Here is an 8,881-nt window from a genome sequence, read left to right as displayed (position 1 = left end):
AACATTTTTGTCAAGTTTCAGAAGTCCTATCAAACTGGCAAGCATTTCTCAGTTTGGTTTAACCATTGGATTTGATATCTGTGCCTGCATGTCTATTTTACATCTATGTGGTTATTTGACACTCTGTAGTACATTTGTAATAGGTTCTATTTGGTGGAAGTTACTTTCAACAAACCTTGCTGCTACTTGAATTTTCAAGGTTGCAAGTAGAAAGGAGAGAATAGAAACCACATCTTCTCTAATTTTAAAATGTGTTGTTCCTCAAATCACACCAGAAGTACAAATATTACAAATTATAGAAAGCAGTCAGAATCGAGGTTAAGAGATTTCTGGGTGATTGTGGCTAATCAGCAGTATTTGCTGAGGTGTGTGCAGCAGAGCAACATGCCAAGAAGCCCGGGACGGGGGAGAGTTGGGAGGCCAGACTGTGACTTCAGAGGTGCTGTTGCCTCAGGAAGAGGAGCTAGATGCAGAGAGGATAAATGGCCACAGGCGTGACTACCGCCATCCTTGCCGCGGTACGGGGGCCTTTGTATGGGGCCCTTTGTGAGCTGAGTTATGAACCAGATGAAGGCTGTGCAGGCGTGTGAGAATCCAGGCCAGACTCGATGGGTGGAGGCTTGGCAGAGGTGAGGGGCTAGACAGCCTCGCTAAATGTGCAGTGGCTCACTGCCGACAGTGCCCATCAGTCGCCAGACAGACGGGCTTGATCTTCAGCCCCCATGGCAGCTGCCTTTACCTGTCTGCCTCCACCTTCTGAGGCTTATAGGCATCACAAATGTGTGGTTTTTAAACAGATTTGGATGAGTTGTTTTCTGCACAACACACTTTGACAGACGGAGACTGGTTCTCCACAATGGCACCAGGGACTTGGCAGGCACTGGTGGGACAGAGCCTCAGAGCACAGCACCAGCTCCCTGGGAGAAGACGGTGCCTGTGGGACGGAAGAAAGAGGAGGCACACAGTGCTGAGGCGTGAACTCTAGTTTGCTCTTAGACATGACACACATGCCTTCTGGAAGTTTGCATGAAGCACTGCTAAAGCCACCAGTGCGGATAGGTCCTTAGATCAGGAGACCCAGAACATAGTTGTATTTGAAATCCTTCACATGCTGCAATCTCTTCAAAGACGACCCCAAGTCATCTCTAATAATGTTGTAAAACTAGTTTTTTATTAAGTGCCATGGCTTTTTTTTTCTTTTTTTTCGTTGGGTAGGGCCAGTGTGTGACAGTAAAACAACAGATGCAGTGACACAGCTGGTGAGTGTTGGTTCTGGGCCCCAGCTGGGCAGGTGTATGAAAAGAAACCGAAAAGTCTCTACAGTGGTATGAACCGAAACACCTGGATTATGTGTTTTCATGTATTTGACATAAATGTACACATTTGTACACTAAACACACATTTTTCTATATGTAATAAAATTCACACCTTTAAATAGTTAACATGTATTTTATTTTAGGACCGCCCCCACGATGTGAGGACTAACAGCCACCCCCTCTCCCCCCCTGGATATTAAGAGCCACATCGCAGGGCAGTGAGGCACCCCCCGCGAGATGGGGACTAATCACCACCCCCTCTCCCCCTCTGGCTATTAGGAGTCACCTTGCAGGGGGGTGAGGCACACCCCACAAGGTGGGGACTAATAGCCACCCCTTCTCCTCCCGCTGGCTATTAGGGGCCATGGTGGACTCACAGCCTGTTTATGATATTGTGAGTAATATCATCTCCCCCTCTGGAAATTATGAACTCTTTCACAGATGGGTGTATACCCTCAGTGTGTACACCGTCAGAGGGTGTACTGGGGGCGTGTACACTTTCCGTAATATTTAAAGTAATATCATCCCCTTCCCTCCAGGATCATGGGAACAATATCCCTGGGGAGTGTACGCTTTCTGCCATATATGTCATAATATCATCCCTCCCGCCTTGAAACATGAAGGACCATCTCACACGGGGTGTATAACCCTTGGTGCGATATTGAGAATGCAATTATCCTCTTCCCCCCCCCGCATATTTGGAAAAATATCAGAGTGAGTGTATCCCTCCTGCCATATGAGGATTACTATCCTCTTCTTCCTTTCTGGATATTAGAAAGAATATCATACGTGGGTTTGCACTTTCTTCGATATCTGGGATATCTCTCTTGTTTTGAATGGCAAGAACAATGCCTTGGGGGGGATGTACACACCCTGCCATATTGGGAGTAATATTACACTCTCCCATCCTTGATAATTAGGAACAACATCCCATGCTCTCTGTCCCTGGATATTAGGAACAACATCACAGGTAGGTGTACACCCCCTGCGGTATTAGGAGTAATATGATTAATTATTAAACATCTATGATCGATATTAACATTATCAATGATACTATTAATAGGATACCATTATTATGGATAATTATTTTAAAATATGATTATGCATGCTTAAAATAATTGTTAATGTTAATTCTTATTACCAGCATCACTTAGTATTGATTTAAGTAACATTAATTGCTGATATCATTATTTTATTAATAGTGATATTACTATTGATTAATGCTAATGATTAACATTTTTAACTAGTATTTTACTGTCTTTACTGTGATGATTAATGTCGATGATTCTTAATTTTTCTTATATTTATTAATATTAATAATTAATACACTTGTTCCTGATATCGGGCGGGGAGAGGATGATATCACTCCCAATATCGAAGAAAGTGTACACCCCACTATGATGTTATTCCTAACAGCCAGGGGGTAGAGGATGACATTATTGAAACCATGGCAGTGGGTGTACATCCCTTCGGTCGTCTTGTTCCTTATATCCTGGGTGAGAGAGGACAATACGACTCCCAATATCACAGGGGGCATAGACCTCCCCTGTGATATTGTCCCTAACATCCAAAGGTGGAGAGAATGACATTTCTTCTGATTTCACAGGGGGTGTACACCACCCCTATGATATGGTTCCTAATATCCAGGGGGCGAGAGGATGATATTAGTCTCCATATTGCAGGAGGTGTACACTCCCTAGTGATATTGTTCCTAATATCCAGGGAGGGAGAGGACAATATCACTCCCAATATCGCAGGGGGTGTACACCTCCTTGTGATATGGTTCCCTATATCCTGGGAGGGAGACGATGATACTAGTGGCAAAATTGCAGAGGGTGTACACACCCACTGTGATATTGTTCCGAATATCCAGAGGGAGAGAAAATAATATGACTCCCAATATCACAGAGGGTGTACATCCTCCTGTGATATTGTTTCTTATATTCAGGGGGAGAGGATGATATTACTCTCAATATCGCAGGGGTTGTACACACCTCCTGCGATATTGTTCCTAATACCCCGAAGGGGAGAGCATAATACTCTCAATATGGCCGTGGGTGTACACCTCCATTGTAATATTGTTCTTAATATCCATGATGGGAGAGGATGATATGACTCCCAATATCGCAAGAAATGTACGGCCGCCGGTGATAGAGTTCCTAACATCTAGGTGGGGAGAGGATGATATTACTGCCCATATCGCACGAGTTGTAAAACTCCTTCGATATTTTGCATACAGTCCTGAGGGGAGAGGATATTATTCCCAATAGTGAAGAAGGTATACACCCCCTGTGACACTATGCTTAATATCCGCATTGGGAGACGATGACATTACGCCCAATATCACAGGGGATGTACCCCTACCCTGGGATATTGTTCCTTATATTGAGAGGGGGAGAAGATGCTATTGCTCCCAGTAACGCAGGGGCTGTGGCTGTACACCCCTCCTGTGATATTGTTCTTAATATTCTAGGGAAGAGAGGATGATACTACACCCAATATCTCATGGGCTGTACGGTGTCCGCTCAGAGATGTGTGGGGCTCTCTTACACAGGTAACTCCTTCTCTAACTTTAGCCACATGCTGGTCATCCAGGGGCCTCCTAAAATCCAGGAGTATAAAAACCAGTGGAATTTCTGAGAACCAAAGATGGCGCATGGCTCTGGTTGGGCTGCCACAGGCAGTTTTGTGAAAAGACAGAGATGTATTTCTCATAGTCCTGGAGTCTGGAGGTCCAAGGTCAAGGTGAGTTCAGGACTGGCTCCTCCTAAGGCATCTCTCCTTGACTGTCAGATGGCATCTTCTCTTGTGTCCTCGTGCGGTTGTCCCTCTATAGATGTCTGTGTCCTGATCTCTTCTTACAAGGGCATCAGTTCTAATGACTTCGTTACCTTAATCACCTCTTTAAAAGGCCTATCTCCACATATAGACACATTCTGAGGTCCTTGGTTAGGACTACAACCTGGGAATCTTGGGGTATGCAATTAAACCTGAAGCAGATGGGGTCTTATAACCTGTGTCACCCAAGCTCATGCCAGAGCCCCATGAGGGCCCCCCCCCCTTTGATATGGTTTAGCTGTGTCCCCACCAAAATCCTGTCTTAAATTCTCATGTGTTGTGGGAGGATGGAAGTGATAATTTGACAGCAGAGAAGACAATTGCTGCCAGGGAGGGGAGAGGGGACTCCAGACCTCTGAAGGTTGGAGGGTCCCGAGCCCTGGGCAGAGCAGGCAGCCCCACCCCTGTGACATCCCTGCAGATGGCTCAGGAGTTGGAAAAGGTGGAATCATATGTAGAGGCTGGTTGGGGAGATAGGAAGTTGTCGAATGAGTTTTTAAATATTTCCATCAAAATTCTTACTGCATCCTTGGTGTTGGTGGGGACCAGTGGCTTCTCTATGTGCCTGGCTTCTTCCTGGCTCTGACTCTGGGAGCCTGGCCTGGCCTAGGGCTGCTGGTTGGATTCATTGCTGGCAGCAGGTAGAAGGTGGAGGAGGGAGAGGAACTGTCCTCAGTCCTCTCTTACTCATGCCTGTCCACGTTAGCAGCCCCTCCCCAGGCATCCCTTGCCCATGATCTGGGGAGTGCTATTCTCACTTCCCTTGGGCCCTGCCCACCGATCTCCAAAGAATCCCGTCAGTGACTCCTTTTAATCACCTCTTTGCCTGTGACAAAGTCTTCTGGGACCTCCTGACTGATACAAGGGGAAGCCTGGCTATCTGTGCAACTTGTAAAAGTGAAGTGAGTCATTCGCACTGGCATGTATCTACAAGTCACACAGCTTTGCAACTGGAGTGACTTTAAGCTCATCTAACCAAACCTTCCATGACAGATGAGGACACCCAGAATCATAGGATAGAAGTGAGTTGCTCCCATCTGGGTCGGCCAAGCTGAGACTCAAGTGTAGAGTCTAGCAAAGCACACTTCATCCTCCCTTAGAAGGAAGATCCTACCCGCACGGCTCACCTCCACCTACCCTAGGTCTCCCCCACCCTTCCTTAGAGGGAAGCTCCTGCCAGCATGGCTCACCTCCACCTACCCTAGGTCTCCCCCACCTTCCCGTAGCGGGAAGGTCTTGCTGGCATGGCTCACCTCCACGTACCCTAGGTCTTCCCACCCTCCCTTGGAAGGTCCTGCCAGCATGGCTCACCTCCACCTATTCTGGGTTTCCCCCACCCTCCCTTACAAGGAAGGTCTTAGAAGGCAGCATGGTTCACCTTCCCCTAACCTAGGTCTCCCCCACCCTCAGAGGGGAGTCTTTGGGTCAGTCACAAGACTACTCCAGACATCTGTAAGAACAAATGGTTTCCAGCACAGTCCTTACCTGGGGTCTGCATTTTCCCTCTGGGATGCTTGGAAGTTGAAGGGGTCAGGCAATTCAAGTTCTCCCCGGTATCTCAGGGGCCACTGACACACAGGAAAATGTGCTGCTCTGCTGGCTGTTTGACTTTGATGGATGCAAATTTGTTCTAAATGAGCCTGACAATCATTAGCATGTAAACATATGTTACTGGTGGCGGCTCGCAGGGCCACATGCTGATGGATCTTGTGGGCTGTCCCCACCGGACATCACCAGGCTGCCTGGGTCTGTGCTGCTTCTGGCTAAGGCTCCAGATGTTTTCGTGCACTGTGAAGTAGACATTTTAGCTACAGGGTTATGGTTTTTTCCACAAAAGAAACACAGACAAATCTGTGAAAAGAACTTGAGTTTCTGTGCCGATCTACTGGAAGGAGACTCTTAGAATGTCAGCTGCTCAGTGTCTGCTTTGACTCCCGGGCAGTTCACTCTGTCCTGTGGCTCAGAGACTCTGTGGGGCTGAATTACACATTTGATTCCAGTTCTGCTCAATATTTCCCCACAAGTAGTGCTGTGGATGCGACTGATGCCTTTAGAGATATGTGCAGCCGGAACAGTGCAGAGAATACAACACGCCATGCTAAAATATTTTGAGCTGAAGGCAATTAAGAAGCACTCTGGCCTTCCCTCTATTTTCTGAAAAGCATACAACATAATCATATTATACAAAGACAAAGGTGCCCTTTCTCCCCTCTCTGCCAGAAAGGACGCAGGTCAATCTCTGTACATAACTTCAGACTCTTATCATTCAGGAAACAGCACCAGAGGAGTTTACACAAAAATCTATCATTTATTGGCCTTCCCACAATTTGTTGCCCCCAATGACCCAAAGTCCTTTTACTTTGTCTTGGCACTTCTATAAGCATTTATTATCCTTGTTGAAGATGTTATATAAAAGAAAGGTCTGAGCTGTCTCTTTGAGATTCCCTCATTCCCTGTGTATCTCCCATGTATATATGAAATATACATGCTAATAAGCCTCCGTTTGCTTTTTTGGGGGTTCATCTGTCTTTTATTATAGGAACCCCAGCCAATGAAGCTAAGATGGGTGGAAGAAAAGATTACATTTTTCTCCCCTGTAGTAGCATTATTCTAGCAATAGCATTCTTTTTTTTTTTTTTTTTGTAGATTTCTGTTGAACACACACACACACACACACACAAACACACACACACACAGAGCAATGTAAAAAGAAAGAAGTGTGGGGAGTCCTGATGAAATTTTAGGTCCCAGAGATACCTAAATATGTTGAGAAGTTGTCTTTCAACATTGATTTTTTTTCCCACATTTATTCTCATATTTTTGATATTTTTTTCTTCTGAGATATCATTTCTAGATTGTTTTCTCTACATTTTCTTGCAAGTCCGAGAGAGTACGCTGGTTAGTAGTGTGTCCAATGCACCACCTCTGTCCTTGTCAGTAAAGAAATGTAGAAATTGAGAGGGATGTGACAGTCACGCTACACAGAGATGGAAACACAGATAGGAGGTAAATAGAAACACGTGAAAACCCAGCATTTCTGGAACTCTCACCTACTCCTGTGCCGATATTCATCCTTCAGCTCTGCCTCCATTCTTCCCTTCTTCCCTTCTTTTCTCATGCTATGGGGTCTGCTTTGGAGATGTTATCTACTTTCATTCTTCCAAAGTCAAGCTTCTAGCTTTGGTTGGAGCTGCAGACCCATTTACTCATTCAGCAAATACTTTCTAAGCACATGGATAGTCACTGAGAATACCGTGGTTCACCAACATGACCGTGGCCCCTGCTCTCACGAACCTGTGGCCTGATGGGGAGAATGGGCAGTAATATGACAATCACTCCAATGGGTTTCTGATGAAGAATTGAGAAAAGCGCACCAAAGAAAGGGAAGCGGGATTCTCTAAATTTATGCTGTAAAAGAATCTGGCGTATCTTGGGATGAGAGGTAGAACACCGATGCATTCTGGAAAGTATGATCCCCTTGCAGTCTGGAGAGAAGTAGAGGTTGATTGTTGAGGGGGGTGGAGTGTAGGGACAGCACGGTCTAAACAGAGATGGGGGTGCGTGCAGAATGCCTCTTGCAGCAGGAAACAGGCACGTTCAAGGAAATAAACACCGGAGAAAGTGGCACAAGACAAGAATGAAGGCAGGCAGGCAGGGGCTGGGAGATGATGGTAGATGCTTTATTCTCTTAATAACAGCAATAGGATGCTGTTGAAAGCACTTGAGGGAGGTGGGGAAGTGGGTATGACATGTTTTATGTTTGTAAAATTATCACATTGTCTTACCAAACTATACTCCCTATTTTTTATTTTTAAATTTTACTTTAAGTTCTTGGATACATGTGCAGGTCTGTTACATAGGTATACATGTGCCATGGTGGTTTGCTGTACCTGTCAACCCATCATCTAGGTTTTAAGCCCTGCATGCATGAAGTATTTGTCCTAATGCTCTCCCTCCTCTTGTCCCCACCCCCCAACAGGCCCCCGTGTGTGTCGTTCCCCTCCCCGTGTCCATGTGATCTCATTGTTCAACTGCCACTTATGAGTGAGAGCATGTGGTGTTTGGTTTTCTGTTCCTTTTAGTTTGCTGAGAATGATGGCTTCCAGCTTCATCCATGTCCCTGTAAAGGACAGGAACCCATTCTTTTTTATGGTTGCATAGTATTCCGTGGTATATACATGCCACATTTTGTGTATCCAGTGTATCATTGATGGGCACGAGATATCCTCTTAGTATGTGATATAGCAATTGCACTCTTCGGTATTTATCCAAAGGAGTTGAAAACTTGGGTTCACAGAAAAACCTGCACATGGACATTTATAGAAGCTTTAATCATAATTGCTCATTTTATTCCAGCTTTATTCATAATTGCTCAAACTTGGAGGCAACGAAGAAACCAAAATGTTCTTCACTAGGTGAGTGGATAAATAACCTGTGATATATCCAAACAATGTAATATTCTTTAGCACTGAAAGGAAGTGAGCTGTCAAGCCATGAAAAGACACGTAGGAACTTTAAACATGCACGGCTACACAAAAGAGGCCCATCGGAAAAGACTAAATACTGTAAGCTTCCAACTAAAGGACATTCTGAAATACTGTAAGCTTCCAACTAAAGGACATTCCGAAAAAGGCCAGACTAGGAGTGAAAATATCCGTGGTTCCCAGGTGTTGGGAAGAGGGAGAGATGATGAGGTGAAACACGGAGATTTTTAGGATTTTAGTGCA

The sequence above is a fragment of the Macaca nemestrina genome, unplaced genomic scaffold (genome assembly GCF_043159975.1).
Source record: "Macaca nemestrina isolate mMacNem1 unplaced genomic scaffold, mMacNem.hap1 Scaffold_91, whole genome shotgun sequence".
Classification (NCBI taxonomy): domain Eukaryota; kingdom Metazoa; phylum Chordata; class Mammalia; order Primates; family Cercopithecidae; genus Macaca; species Macaca nemestrina.
Note: the sequence above shows the minus strand (reverse complement) of the source record.